Source organism: Artibeus jamaicensis, unplaced genomic scaffold, assembly GCF_021234435.1.
Source record: "Artibeus jamaicensis isolate MK-2021 breed Jamaican fruit bat unplaced genomic scaffold, CSHL_Jam_final scaffold_584, whole genome shotgun sequence".
Taxonomy (NCBI): Eukaryota; Metazoa; Chordata; class Mammalia; order Chiroptera; family Phyllostomidae; genus Artibeus; species Artibeus jamaicensis.
Genome location: NW_026522048.1, coordinates 3,653,018 through 3,670,080, shown reverse-complemented (window position 1 = coordinate 3,670,080; position 17,063 = coordinate 3,653,018).

Here is a 17,063-nt window from a genome sequence, read left to right as displayed (position 1 = left end):
CCCTTTCAACCCACTCTGCCAAGCGCATGCCCCACTGTGAAGTCTGCTGCCTTGGCCAGAGTGTAGAGATCTGGGCAGAATCAAGGGGTGTCAGTGACTGAGTTGTGTGGCTTTAGGTTGCGGGCATTTCCCCCTAATTTCCTATGAACCTGACTGGCACTTCCCCTTTATGGGAAATCTGCTAGAACCTCAGGTTTCTGGCAAACATACCCACTGGGCTCCAGAGGCCCCACACCTGCCTGACTCCTAGTGGCTCTACCCTGCTAAGGTCAGGAAGAAAAATTCAGAATAGACTGAGTTGTGTGACTCTGAGACAAGAACCATAATCCCCACTTTTCCTGAAGCTTGACTGGTACCTCCCCTTCATGGGAGATCCACTAGTTCTATCTTTCTGACTCCTGGTAGACCCACCCTGCTTAGCTTCATCTCCTCCTGGCAGAATCTGGGACAGAGTTATGAGGGTCTAGGAGAGAGGCCATTTTTCCATTGCATGCCAGAGAAGAGCCATCCATTCAGAGGGTCGAATCTTGGTCTACTTGTGCCTGATAAACCCTGCTGGCTTCACCTTGACAACTCTTTTAGACGTCACTCCACTACAAAGTTCTGTGGATAGGTGGCAAGGGTCAGCCAGACTAATATACCAGGGACATTTGTTGAGTGGCCTCAGACCCAACACTGGCCCTGAGTTAGAAACTGTATTGATCTAGCGAACAGCACACTCCACTACCTGGAGACAGACTGAAAGCCTAACTAATGCAATTCAAGTACAACTACAGGCTCTTTCACTGACTGAGCCTAACAGGCAGCCAACAGACAAAGGCAGGTGGAGGCAGATCATCAGGTGACTCGGGACTTTTGCCGACATGCCCCTGGGCATATAGTGTTGATGAAAGCTGGCTTTAATATTTCCCACACACATCCAGGCCCAGCAGAGACAGCCACACATTTATAGCTTATAGCTCCAAAGAGGTTGCCTAGGGCCAGTCACAGGCAGAGTTTGACATTGGACTGAACCAGAGTCCCTCCCAAGAGGCTCAGAACCAGCACACCCAGCAGCCAGCTTCAGACATTACAGCAAGACCAATAAGCTTCACAGGCAACATATCCAAAAGGAAAATACCATGAACAACTATATGCCAACAAATTGGACCATCTGGATGAAATGAATAAATTATTAGAGACATATAATTTTCCAAAACTGAATCTGAAAGAATCATAGAATATTACAACTAGTGAAATTAAAGAAATAATCCAAAAATTCCCAACAAACAAAGCCCTTGACTGGATAGCTTCACAGGAGAATTTTACCAGTCAAAGAAGAATTTATAATCACCCTTCTCAAACTATTATAAAAAATTCAACGGGAGAGAAGAGTCCTAAGCTCATTTTGTTAGACCTGTCCCAAAAGTACCCAGCCATGAACTATGAAAAATAGAGACATTTAGTGAAGAAAGATACAAGATACAGGAAACATCATATGCAGCACAAGGGTGGCTCAGTCCCCTTCTGGGCTGTAGTGGGGCTGAGTCACCTGGGAGATTTCTGATGTTCTGCTAAAAATCTCTGGACGAGACATGTTTCATGAGTGGGTGTGCTGTCATGATGAAGCTGCTAATCACCAGTTGCTCATTCCTGTGGCCTTCTGAATTATCCAAATAGTTCCCTTGGATGAATGTTCAAGCCTAATGCAAAATTTGATGCATATTTGTTGCTCTCCTTGTTCAGTCATTTAGAGCATGATTGCCACAGAGCTATACATGCTCACTCAAAAGCATCTACCACCCACACTGACTAGTGCACTGAAGTCACCATTGCTCACATCATTGTTCGCATGTGCACTCCAGTCCACTCTCCTTGGTGCCGGGTTACATCGATGTTGCGTGAACTGTACTGGTTTTATTAACAATGGCTGGACTTTTTTCTGGACAGATATCATATAAGTCAAAGTAACAAAGACCACATATGACAAACCCACAGCAAACATTATAGTCAATGGGCAAAAAATAAAGCATTTTTCTTAAAATCAGGAACAAGATGGGGATGTTCACTTTTACCACTCTTATTCAACATAGTACTAGAAGTCTTCACCACTGTAATCAGACAGAAGTAGAAACAAAAGGCATCCAAACTGGAAAAGAACTGAAACTGAAATTATTTAAAGATGACATGATACTCTACATAGAGAACCCAAAAACACCACTAGCGCTTATAAATGAATTCAGTAAAATATCAGGACACAAAATAAATGTAGAGAAATCAGTTGCATTTTTTTATACCAATAATGAAATATCTGAAAGGAAAACTAAAAATACAATTCTACTTTCAATTTCATTTAAAGGACGCATAAGAGTAAATTTAATCAGGAATTGTAATAGACCTGTACTTGAAAATTATAAGACACTGAAAAGAAATTGAAAAGATACAAATCAGTAGAAGCATATGTCACGTTCATAGATTGGAAAAATAAAGATCATTAAACTATCCGTACTGTCCAAAATAATCTATAGATTCAATGCAATTCTATCAATATATCAATGGTATATTTCACCAAACTAAAACAAATATTTCACAAATTTATTTGGAACCACAAAAGATCCTGAATAGCCACTATAATTTTGAGAGAGAAGAACAGAGTTGGAGGAATCATGCTACCTAATATCAAAGTAAAATATAAGGCCATAGTAATTAAAACATCATGGCACTGGCATAAAAACAAACATAGAGATCAATGAAACAGAATAGAAAGTCCAGAAATAAACCCACAGCTTTATGGTCAACTTACACTTGATGAAGGAAGCAAAAGCCTACAATGGGGTAATGATAGCTTATTCAATAAATGGTGTTAAGAAAAATTGGACAGATATGTACAAAAAAATAAAACTAGACCACCTCTTATACCATACACAACAATATACTCAAAATGGATTAATGACTTAAATGGTAGACTCAAACCCACAAAACTAAAAATAACCATAGACAGTAGTATCTCCCACATATTTTATAGCAATCTATTTTTCTGATATATCACCTCAGGCCAAAAAAACAAAAGAAGAAAATAAATTGGACTACATCAAACTGTAAAGTTTTCACCATAGCAAAATAACTTAGCAACAAAATGAGAAGACAACCCAAAGAATGGGAGAACATATTCACCAATGATAGATTTTGATAAGGGGCCAATTTCCAAAATCTACAAAGAATATACAAAATTAAACAAAACAACAAACAATCCAATTTAAAAAATGCTCAAAGAACCTGAATAGACATTTCTCCAAAGAGGACATACAGCTAGCCACTAGACATGAGAAAATGTGCTCAGTATTACTAATCATCAGAGAAATGCAAGTTAAACCATGGTGACATATCACTCCAAACATATCAGATAGGCTATCATCAATAAATTAATGAAGAATTAAGTGTTAGTGAAGATGTGGAGAAAAGGGAACCATTTGCACTGTTGGTGGGAATGCAGATTGGTGTAGCCACTACAGAAAGCAGTATGGAGATATCTCAAAAAATTGAAAATGGAACTGACTGATGACCCAACAATTCCACTTTTAGGAATATATCCACAGAAACCCAAAACACTAATTTAAAAGAATACACATTCCCCTATGTTCACTGCAGAATCAGTTACAAAGGCCAAGATTTGGAAGACACTCTAGTGTTCATTAGCAGATGAGTGGATTAAAAAAAACTGTGGTATATTTATACAGTGGAATACTATTAAGCCATAAAAAGGAAGCCTGACCTTTCTTGACAGCATGAATGGACCCAAAGAGCATTACATTAAGTGAAAAAGGCTAGGCAGAGAAAGACAAATGCCATATGATTTCACTCATATATGGAATGTAATGAACAAAATGGGAACAGACTCATAGGTAGAGAACAGACTGACAGCTGTCAGAGGGGAGTAAATTTATGAGGCTGGATGAAAAAGATGAAGGAATGAAAAAGAAAAAAAAATCATAGACACAGACAACTGTATGGTGAGTACCAAAGGGAAAAGGCAGGTGTGAGCAGGTATAAGAAGGTATAAATGGTGATGGAGTAGAGGGTATAAATGGAGACATGCATGGTGATGGAAGGAGACCGAACTTGGAGTGTTGAACACAGGACACAATACACCGATGATGCATCATGGAATTTTACACCATTAACCAGTGACCCCAATAAATTCAATAAAAAAGAAAAAAGACGAAACACTGAAATCTCACCTAGTAGTAATTTCATTCAACGTAAAAAGTATAAATACACTAATTTTTGGTAAAAGGCAGGTATTTGCACACTGATTATCAAATGGTACTGAACTACAAGCCATCTAAAAGCAATCACCTTTAATGAAAAGTCAGATATAAAAGTGAAAAGAAAAGTGTTTATTGTGAAAACCCAAATAACAAGAAAAGTAGAGAGGCTATATTAATTTAAGATAAAATAAGCTTCAGGAGAAAAATATTACCAGAAATAAAAAGGAGCATTTAATAATGATAAAAGTATAAATTCACCAAGAAAATATATAAATATGTATGTAAATAATAATAAAAGTTAAAGAAATTTTGACTTTTAATTTTGAAATCTTTGAAGCTAAAGATTTTAAATGGTACTTATAATTTCCAGTAAGTTGTTAGTATGGAATTGAAATATAATTTATGATAAATGTTATATATTATACATTTCATATAATATATATTTTACATAATATATATATGTATTTATATATAATATACATTTTCCTCAGTGAAAAGAAAAGGACACAGAGAGCAATGTTATTATTTTCCTTATAGTACAAAACATGCTGTGTGGTAAGTTTTGGTCCCAAAGGAATCAGCCTTTCCCATTTTATATTCAGAAGGTGAATGAATTACGGTTGAACCGAAGCACAGGAAAGTTCTGTTAGTAAATACCACTTTGAAATGCTGCCCTGAGTGATCATATAACTTTACCGCATTTTTCCCATTTTAAAGCCAACGCTGCAAAGTTTCATACAAACTGACAATCACTCTTTTGTCAGTTTGCGAATTCAAATAATACACTATACAGTGAATTATATTTGGAAAACAGTTTTCCTGTGTAACTAATTTACTTTGCTTTCAGTGTTGCTGGTAGACACAGAGCATTTTCTATTCTCCTCAGCAAGGACAAGAAATACAGCTTTTAACATTAAGTCTGACAAGAATTTGAGAGGTTAGAAACAGCAACTAGGTTCTCTTTCTCTCCTCTCTGTCAGTCACTTACTGCACACTAAACTAATCTCCTCAGCAAAAACAAAACACACATCAAAGCCAGGGACTTTAAACATAAAAATAAATGAACTTTAAAGACAGATTTTTGTGCAGAATATGTGATTTCCACACAATTCCCCAAAGCCCAAAGTGTTAATTAAAGGAAGATAATGACATTTCAACACAAGCAGGAATCATCTTGAATGGGAACACTCCGGCCCCCTCAAAGTAATAGTCACGAGTGCCCGGCATACTAATATACAGCTTGTGAAATTCATGTATCAGTAAGCTGTCACCGATGTTGTTTATATGCCTTTTGGTTTAGAGGTTACAATATGGTCTGACAGTGTAATGTGCTATTTATATGATTCCTAGGTTACGTTTCATATTTCGATTAGATATATAAGTGGTGCTGCTGTCAGGTGCTGAATGCTGGTCCTCTGCAAGCAGATGTTTAAGAGGAGGGGGGAGGAGGGAGGAAAACAACAGAAACCACCAGGGGCGTTAGTTTAACGTGTTTCTGGGAGCACAAAGGATTCTGCTCTTGGCACATCTCATTTCAGCCGCATGATATAAATTCTTCACCATCAAACGTATCTTGATATTCATTTGCCCTCTCTTTCAAAACCCAGGGACGCAAAAAGGGTTGTTCAATTAAACTTTCGTTGACTTTCTTTTAGAAATCTAATAGATTCCAGAGCTTTATGCACACTAGACCATTTAGTAAAAACCTAGTAGACAATGATAACTACTGCAGCTGACAGTTTCAAAGTCAGTGCTAAGTCTTACACTCCACCTGCCTAAGAATGATCTGGAGGGAATGTTAAAACACACTTTGGGGGCCCGAGTTTGTGCCTGGACATGTGAACTTGCATTTCCATAAAGTTCCTGGTGATAGTAATGCTGCTGGCTTGCAGACGACACTAAATAACGATGCTCTTGTCATCATCTGGAAATATTTATATTCAGGTAGAGTAAACAATTACCTATGTTAAATTCTGTTCCATTAAAAAACAGTCAGATTCAGCCTATAAATTTTTAGCAAAATGCTCTTTCTTTGTATAGGCATCAGAGAACACTAAGAAAGCTGAAGACAATTTATCTTTCAGGTTCACAATTCTAAACAAGTGCCTCAGCCCTATGAGATCCTTAGATGGTAGATAAATGAGTTTCATCACAAAGATGACCTTTATAAAAAGTGAGAAATATGTCTAGTACTACATAAACCATTAGCCCCATGGTCACCAATGGCCACAGCTGTATCTCTACTTTAAATGGGTTTCTTCCAACAAAAGCAAGACATAGGCCCTGAGGGGTCATGATTAAGGCATGCTGAAGAGATCTCAAAATCCACACTAAGGATTGTGAATTTTAAAGTGATTGTTATGAAATTACAGTATTAACTTTGACATTTATCCACCATTGCAATCTGGGCTCAGTAAGGAGACACAAAACTCCACAACAGCTTAAACAAAGGTCATTTAGTGTAAAGAATAATTATTTACAATAAAAGGGTAACTATGACATATAAGGATCTCTGCCCCTAGGTCTCGCTGTCAGGCCTGAGCTGCTCAGCAGTTTCTGGGCAAGCAACAGGCCACTTTAGAATGCAGACAGTCAACAGCTCATGGTGTGCAAGCATTCAGTGGAAGTCCAGGCACTGATAGGAAAGGGTACATGCAAAGAGCATCGGCCACGGGGGGAGTAGCTGTGAGCAGGCTGCCAGATGCTTCCAGAAAGAGTTCAGGCACAGGACGCTTGGACAGGAGACCCTCAAATCACACTCTCTGTTAGAGCCTATCATTTCAGTGCTCAAGGATGGGGAACGGTTATAATCTCTAGGCCAGTGCTGAAAGATCCCGGAGACCTCCTTCTGCTCCTCTGCTGAGACAGTGCTCAGCGGCTGTTCTCAGGCTCACACTCACTCTTCCTCTTCAGCATCTCCTGTGTAAGGAGGAATGTCATTTACACCTCCAAGACCTAACAACAAAAATACCACTTACCTTTCCTAACTCGAATTTAAATGGTAATCTGGGAATCATAAAAATAACATCTGTCCTATAACATTTTAGCATCTGTCAATGTTAAAACCTTTTAAACCAAAGCCATATAAACAAAATCAGAGAATGCTTTGTCATGCACAAATTTCACAAGCATATAATTAGTATGCGGGCTATTTGTGACTATTAATTTGAAGAGGCTTAAGTGTTGCCATTCACGTTGAATAATGTGTTGATTTTATAGTTTTCTATTGTATTTCTATTTCTATTTTTATCTTAATTGTTTTCTTCCTTCCACCTTTTTGGGTTAAATTTATAAATTTTTAGCTCTTAAGGTACATTCTCAGTAGCCTAGGTTACTGATCTCGAACCTCTCTTCTTTTTCTTTTAAACTTTGTTTTATTGTTGTTCAAGTACAGTTGTCTCCATTTTCCCCCCTGTACTCTCCCCACCCCAGCCATCCCCACTTCCCACCTTGATCTTACCCCCCTTTAGTTTTGTCCATGTGTCCTTTATACATGTTCCTGGAAACCCTTCCCCTTTCCCCCCATTATCCCCTTCTATTTCTCCTGTGGTTACTGTCAGTTTGTTCTTAATTTCAATGTCTCTGGTTATATTTTGCTTGCTTGTTTGTTTTGTTGATTAGGTCCCACTTATAGGTAGTTGTCTTTCACTGCTTAACTTATTTCACCCAGCATAATGCTTTCCAGTTCCACCCATGCTGTCACAAACAGTAGGAGCTCCTTCTTTCCTTCTGCTGCATAGAATTCCATTGTGTAAATGTACCATAGTTTTTGATCCATTCACTTCCTGGGGGACACTTAGGTTGCTTCCAGCACTTGGCTATTGTAAATTATCCTGCTATAAACATAGGGTGCATACAAACCTCTCTTCTAATAGAAGTATCAAAGGAAAAAAGTATCAAAGCACAAATTTTGCTCAAAATATTGCTTTTTCTGCAACCTACAAATTTTTGAATAATTTATTTTTATTGTACTTTTTCAATTACCATTTAGCCCCTCTAAACCATCTTCTACCTCCACCCATGACCCTCCCCTGCAATCACCACACTGTTGTTGTCCATGTCTATGAGTCCTTTTTCCTTCTTGCTCAATCCTTCCACTCTCCAAACCCCACCCTAGAGCTGTCATCCTGGTCTCTATTGATGAGTCATTCTCTATTTTGCTTGTTAGTTCAATTTGTTCATTAGATTCTACATGTGAGTGAAATCATATGGTGCTTGTCTTTCTCTGACTTATTTCACTTAGCATAATGTTCTCCAAGTCCGTCTATGCTGTTGAAAAGGGTAAAATGTTCTTCTTTTTTTATAGCCAAGTAGTATTCCATTGTGTAAATGTACCATAGCTGTTTTATCCACTCATCTATGGAGGGACACTTGTGTTGTTTCCAAATCTTGCTATTGTAAAATATGCTGAAAATTTTAACAGATTTTTAATTTTTTTATTATGTTTCAAATATTTTCTAACTTCCATTACCATTTTGCCTTTGACTCATGAGTTGTTTAGAAGTATTATGTAAAGTTTCCAACTATTTTCCAGATTTTTAAAAATTTATTTCTAATTTAACTTTATGTTCTCAGAGAACATTCTCTGAGCGATCTTCATTCTTTTAAACTATTGAGGCTTTATGGCTAAGCATATGGTCTATCTTGGTTAATGTTCCATGTACAATTGAAAGTGCTGTGCACTCTGCAGTTGCTGGGTATAGTGTTCTATAAATGTTAATTAGGTTAAAGTGGTTGATAATGTAATTCAAGTAGTCCACCTTCTTCCTGATTGTGTCTACTTGTTCTATTAGCAATAGAGGAGTCTTGAAATTACCAGCTTTAATTGTGGATTTATCTACTCCTTTCAAAATTATCAGGATTTTTTCACATTTTCTAAAGTTTTTATATTTTGTGTATATACATTTAGGCTTATAATGCTTCTTGTTCTATTTACTCTACTATCATTGGGAAATGTCACCTTAGTATTTGGTAATATTTCCTGTGCCAAAGTCACCTTTGTCTGATATTTATATAGGTACTCCAACTTTCTTATTATTAGAGTTTGCACAGTATATTCTCCACCATCCCTTTTCAAAAATCATCTGTGTCTTTATAATTAAAATGTGTTTCTTGCAGAGTAAACTTAATTGGGAAAAAAAGCTTTGTTTTATCCATTCTGAAGATTACTGGCTTATAATTGTCATGTTTAATTCATTTATATTTAATAGAATTATTGATGTAGTTCCATTAACTCTACCTTGCAATCAGTTTTCTATTTATCTCTTAGAGGTTTTCTTTCCTATTCTTTTCATTTTTTTCTTCCATCATTTAGGTTGAGTATTTTTGGTTTTAAATGATATCTCTCCTCCTGGGTTAACTTTCAATTTTTTATAGGGCGTTCTATTGGGTAAATATGCATCTTTAACTTACCAGTGTTTCAATCTTATCATTTTTGCAATTATTGTTATAAAATTTACTTCTCCTAAACTATAAACCCACATATATTTTCATTATTTTGCTTCAAATATATGATTTTTCAAAGTAATTTTAAAAGTAAAAATACAATGAAATTTATTAAGTTTACTAGCATGGTTATCATTTTGTACAGATCTCATTTTATATAAATCCGTCTGTTTTAGCCCTATTCTTTTTCTTCATAGAATTTCCTGAGTTCTTAATATGGCCACTTCATTCTGACTGACCATACCCAAGGGCCTCTCAGCCTTTTTCCAGTTCTGGTAATGTTTTTGGTTTGAAAAACTCATCATGATTATTTTTTTCCCATTGTTATTCTCTGCATGGCCCTGTGAAATCTTACCCTACACATAGACAGTTTAGTATTCAAAGACTCAAGGAGAAACCTATGCAGATATTGGAAGTTCTTTTTTCTGCACAGTTTAAACAAATACTGAAACCAAATGCATTCCAAAATGAATTATAAAAATCTTCGATTTATTTAAATCTAATCAATCCCCACCTAATATATATATATTACTTTTCTTTGTCACTTTTTTTCTATCTAATTTTTATAACATCAGAAAAAAAGCACAGCTTTGAGTTAGGAGAATATGGCAGTAATTAATTCAGGTGATAAACAGCAATGTTTTAGAGTAGTGGTGACAGCAATGACCATGGTGGAGAGGAGAAGTGGTTTGATTTGGAGTGTTATAGTGAAGGCACTGAATAATGAATTCCCTTTTGGACTAGCTCCGGGTTATTACAGAAGGAAGGGAGACAAGGCTGACTCCAACCTTTAGAAATGATTAACTGGTAGATTTACACTGTCATCCACTAAGGGAAAGCATTAAGGGAGGAGCCAATTTGACCTGTAGAAACCATGAGTTTAATTCTGGAGAATTTAAGTTTAATAAATCAATTAAACATGTAGGTGGAAATATCTAAAATTAGATGTGAAGCTAGAATTCAGAAGAAAAGGTCAGCACTGGAAATAAAAATTTGAGAGCTGTCCACGTGTACATAGAATTTAAGGACATGAAACAGGATACAATCAACTGGTATAGTTTATGTAGACACAATAAAAATTAGCCTGAGGGGGAATCCTTGGCCATGGCAATATTAAGGGAGTGGAAGGAAAAGTGAATCTAGAAAAGGAGACAGAGTAGCCAGCTACCAGCTATGTAAGAGGAAAAGTGAGAGAGTAACATCCTGTAAGACATCTGAGGAAAGTATTTCAAAAGAATGAAATGGGTCAAATACCATCAATAGCTTAAGTACTTTCAGGTGAGGTGGCGGTTGGATCCGTTACTTTTAGAGTTTACAGATGTCAAATGAAAAGGTGTGTGTCAGTGGAGCAAAATGACAAAAGCGTAACCGGAATTGATTTAAAGGGAAATGAAAATGGAAGATGTGGAGTCAGCTAATAATGACAACCCTTCTGAGGAGTTTTTCTATGAAGAAGAGCAAGAAGTATATTGGAATCTCAGTAGATTGGGAAAAATCCCAACCAAAGCAGTGTCCTGGAATAATAAGTGGCAAGAAATGAAATCCAGAGGAAAGATGGAGGGAAAGAATTTAGGTAGCATTTTAATCATTCACTAGGAAAGAAGGGAATGGAAATGCTGATACATTAAGTTGGTAAATTTGATGCTGAAGTGGACATTTTGTTATAATTAGTACTATTTTGCAATGGTAGGAAGGAGAAAGAGATAACTTGATTACTGGTTTCCAGAAGGACCAGATGAAGAAAGGAGATCCCGGCTACACACATGATTTGCAAAGTCCCAAAACATAAAATATCACCACCTCCTCACTTCTACAAACATGTACACTTAACTCAAAGACAATGTTGACTTTTTGTAGGAATTCTTAAGTTTCCTATGGCCTGAAATGACTGTCAAGTAACTTTGAAATCAAAATTATTTTAATTACTTTAAAATTTTAAAAATTGCAATGAAAATATCTTTTAAAGATATTCATATGAGCAACAACTTTTCTATTCCATGCAAAATGTAATTAATGCAACCTAAGGTGCTTTAATAACATGAATCAGAATATAGAGTAATCACATAGTGGAATGATACATGATTGCAAATATTTATAAAGTTTTGAGAGAGGTAGGAAGGCTCTTTATCCCTGAATGGTTTGATATAGAATAAAACAGGGATAAGGAACTCTCCAACTACTACCTTCCATATAATTTCTGAAGGCGAATTCAACAACTAAAGGAAAAGGGAAGAGAACACAGATGTTCCCTGTCAGTAATGAAACTGAAACAGAGGAGGCCCAGGGAGAACTACATGAAACACAGGCTGTCTCCTGGATCATCTCTCTAAGGATAGGAGCGTTAACATGAAGATTTGAGTCAAGATGGAAAATGATGAACAATCATAATTAGGTATGCATTGGATGGATTTTCTTTACTTTGATTCTGTTTAAAGGGAATAAATAATGATTTACAATATATTCAGAGTGTGGATTTTTGCTTCTAGCTTATAATTCCCAAAGGAATTCACTGATGATTACACTACAGCCAGCAAAGCTATCAGTTCTCTATTTGCTAGTTTCACTAGGATTTTGTTTTTATTCTTTCTTGCTTGTTTGTTTTAACAAAATAAAATTGTACCTTTCCAAGATTTTTATTTTTTCATCATATATATCTGTAAGACATTCACTTCAGCATTTCCATTTGCAAAATAATTGTTTTATGTGTATGGTGAGCTACTTAAAAGTAAATAAAATTAAATACAGAGAATGCATTTTTATGAAAGCATATGTTCAGGGACTGGGAAATTAAGAAGCTCCCTGAAGTAAACAAAGCCTCCAGGATAACACGGAATGGGTGGGTCCCATATCACAACCAATGGAACAGGGGATTACAGAATTTTCACCAGACACCAGTTGTAAAAAATAGTTATTTTCCAAAAATCATTCTCCATAAATCAGACATACTTAAAACAAAAAGGGTTTCCCTTGTCTAACTACAATTTTAAAATAATTATCTACATATGCAGAGAGAACAAGATTTGAATTATCCAGATAACTCTAGCTAGTAATAAATTTGAAGAAATGGTTGTATCTGGGTAATTGCTTTCATTCTCCACTGCTTTTACATGATTGGAAATGAGGTGTTTTTTTTAAATTACATTGCAAAACAGTGTGAAATAAATGATCAGAGCAATGTCAGCAATAACCTAACTCTTTATTACGAGACCACTCTTCAGTCTCACATTGTTGTACCCATGATCCTTTTATCTAGTTTTCTAATCTTGTAAGACAGTTAAAAATATATTTCTTGCCTATCTTTCAAATGTTCTTTGTGCCTTTCAACAAAGATTTCCTAAAACAACAGTTAACAGCCATTGTTGAAAAAATAAAGTCGTCTGTTCATAGTAAACTTTGTCTACACTTATCATCAGATTAACTTTTTTCCACTGTTACTGGGAAAACAATGACTTTATTTTTCTAATAATTAGCACTTCTATGGAGTTTGGTCCCAATGTGTATTGCCAAATGTACTCCTTTTTATTTCCCAGAATTAGTGATATCTACAGTTCGGTCTGATATCTTGTTCAAAGGATTATTTAGATCTTTCCCTTAATCTACTATAGCATATATTCATAATCACATGTTTATATGATTTGATGATTTCTTTAAAAATTAGGACATTGTTAGAATAGTTCTGGTATAAAATCACAATTTCTTCTAAGAAGTGTAAATATTTTCCAACTGAACTTCTGACATTGCAAGGATATTGATATTTACATAGAATTTTAAATGTTTAAAATTGACTTCGTAATTTTATTTTGTTGGCTCAGTAGAATTATTTCTATGCAATTCTCTTAAATATCTACCCTGGAGGGATTCTTTTGCTTAGGATCTAGGCTTTTGATTTTTTTCAAGATCAAATACAAGGCCATGTCTTTCAAAACTGTGAAAACCAAAGGGAAAAAGAGAAACAACATAAAAGAAATCCCAAAGGGTGCAGTGAATTCTGCAAATTTATGCCTTAACACCAAACCAAACACATTGGCTTCTTGTCGATGACTATGCTGGAAAGGGAATTTCCAGAAAATGAGGAAAGTGAATACAAATTCCAAATTTGTGATACAAACAAAAATAACTTATCTTTCTTTGCACATGTTTCAATATCTGGTTACCTTCACAATATGTACCAGACCACTAAATATACACTCTTTTGAACAATTAGTTCTTAAAAGAGAAACCCACTTATTGGAAAAGTAGAAACCCACTTATTGGAAAAGTAGATGTTAAAAGACTTCCGCATACTGAATTACTTTCTTTATTTTCTCCACAAAAGGATAAGCTATTTCCTACTGATGGAGCTCCATAGGCTTATGAGCCCCATTAATTCAGATAATAAAAACAAAAAATACAAAATAAAGCTGCCTGTCTTAACTTAGTTCAGATACTTGATAATCACTGAGACCACAAAGTTCTTTTCTGAGGAAGGCCCCTGAATCAGAAAATATCAGATTTGGTATTGTTAAAACATTATTCTGATACTTAGTAAAGTGGGGAAAAAAAGACTTTATTCACAACTACTGAGATCAATGTCAAGACTATCATAATAGGGAAGAAAGATATGGATGGTCCAGGTCCACATACAGTGAAGATAACCGAGGATGTCCAGCCAAAGGACAAAGTGCAGGACTCAGTAGGTGGAAAATTATTAAGAGGGGACGTTAATGCTGGGGGAATTCTTGCTAAACTGACAATAGAATTTTTGTTGAAGGCAGGTCAGAGAATTACACATCAAAAGTGGAGGGTGAGGGACTTGATCAGAAACTGTGTGTCAGCAGATGTCAAGCGTATGGGGATTCTTGTTAAACTGACTTAGAATTTTTGCTAAAAATGTGCAATGTGGGCCTGGCAGCACAGGATGGACACAGAAGGCCAAAGTTGAAAAGAGGGCTCAGAGGAACCTCAGGTTTTGTCAGGAGGGTCTTTGTCAGTAGCATGATCCGGAAGTACAAAATTCACAGTAGCTTATACAGGTATAGATTCACATTTTCTTTTATCACAGCACAAGGCTAAGATAAAGCTTCATGACTTTAGGAAAATAGGCTCATAACTTGCTAGAGCATGTCCTTAAGACATGGCTTACAACTCATGGTCAAAAATGGCCAACTGAAAATAAAAGTCATCTGTTCATCCTCCCACCCGGCATATACAGAACATGTCAAAGGCTTGTGTGGCTCCTTTTGCTCCAAATATTGCTACCTCAGATGGCACTAATATTGCTGGATTATTCAATGTGGCCTCACATACTCATCTGCAGGGGGAGAGAGGATGGAAAGTAGGCATTGGTATTAATTTTTTAGTGGGGAACTCTGTTCTTCTTCAGGGTCCTCTTTCCTCCTTTATTATCTCTTATCCCCAGGGTTTCCCTCTCTTCACATAGCTTTCTGGGAAGATTCAGGACATCTTTGAATAAAAGCTGGTTTCCAAAAAATAAAAACGGGGACTATAAGATCTCTTAACACAGCAGCCAAAAGATATACTATATTACATATATCACATTGTTCTTGTCAAGTGATGTCAAGGTAAGCCCAGACTCAAGAGAAGAGGAAATGAATCCTCTGCTATGTGGGAGAATTATTATACATATACAAGAATAAAAGGAATTGCTGGCAGCCATCTTTGCAGACAACCCACCACAGTGCATCTTCAGACACTCAAACTCTATTGTACTTTTCCACTTTTGACTAAAAGCAAACTCTGGGAACTTTTTTTTATCATCTCTTACACATTTTGATCAAACCCAGAACCTCTTCATACATTTCACATTTAGCTAACATGGTACCTTTGGAGAGTTTTTGTTCCTCCAGATATATATTTATTACTAAAACAAGTTGAAAACATGTATCTATGATTAATTAATGTTTTAACATCAAACTCCAGTATATGTATTCTTATTAACATCAGGCACCATGACAAAACATGACAGAGATGGAATAAGTAGTGAGGTATTTGTAAGTGCAGCATGCTTCCCCAAATTATTTCTATCCCATTACAGAAGTTTAGAATTATATGGTCCTTAAAGAGATAAAATTACTCAAACTGATGAGAATTTCAAGCCCTTCATCCAGAAGAAACATTTTGAATTGTGCTCTGTGCGGAGCATAGGTGCAGTATTACGCCAGATCCTCGGGATTGCTATCAGAAAAGGACACTGATGATGGTGAGGTACTCACTGAAGTGATCATGGAAGTATGTGTTATGAGGAAAATTGACATAGTGAAAGTCAGCCATCTTATTTATAGATGTGTGTGAACAGTAATATTTTGTATTGTTTCAACTCAATCAGAAGCAGTGGTAAAATTTTCAAAGAGATGCACCTTTTCTTAAATTAAGAAGCAAGGTTTGGAACAATAGAACCACAAAAAAATGGTTGTACTTCAGTCACAAGAGATACATACCTAATTCAACACATGACAAAGAGTAAGTACTTACTATAATTTTTTAAATGAAATACTGAATGGCCAAGTAAGGGGTAAGGCAGAGAAATAATTCCTCAGTGAGCAGTAGGAAGAAATAAGGAGAACCTTTGAAGCCCTTTATAACTCTGCAAACATAAAGGAGGCAGACTCCCTTTGAATCTCATCTAGAAAGGTTCAGCAATGAAAGAAACAACAATCATGTTGTAAAACTGCCAGATATTATGCCAGCCTGGACCACTGAGCAAATTATTAGCACAACTCCAGTACAACAACCCTGAAAAGACTTATTGGTGTAGTGATGGCATTTTATCTTCCTGCTTATCACTTTAGTTCTTCTCATGATTTTTTCCTTAGATGTGTTTATAAAAATGTGCATGTCCTTGTATATTTTATTCAATTTCCATGCTTATTAAAACTTATGTGTTATAGGCTAATGACCATATCTACTTAATCTCCTTTGTATTAAACTCAAGTAGGCATCAAATAAATGTTAATTCAAGGTTACTTTCAAGATGATTTATCTCCAGTGATGATTTGATTTTTTCACAATATCAGACACTAAGCCAATATCTCAAGTCTGGAAAACAATATAATAAGAAGACACTATTATTATAAGTGTATAAACTCATGCACATTCATACACACATACACATACACAATAATTAATTTCAAGTGCTTTCACATAAGTAAGAGATTTTATTTTTCCTCAGTCTCTACTGAATATATTTATTTAATAGTGAAATTACTCATAAGATACTTCAGGAAAAACTGGACTTCTCGAAGCTCAGGAAACTTTTAATCTGAAATAGTTTTAAAACTCCAGAAGCCTGCAGGAAAGTACACAACAGGCATTTCAGAAGTGCCACCTCTACCTTTGTGCCAGTTCCGCTTCATCATTGGGAAGTGATTCTTA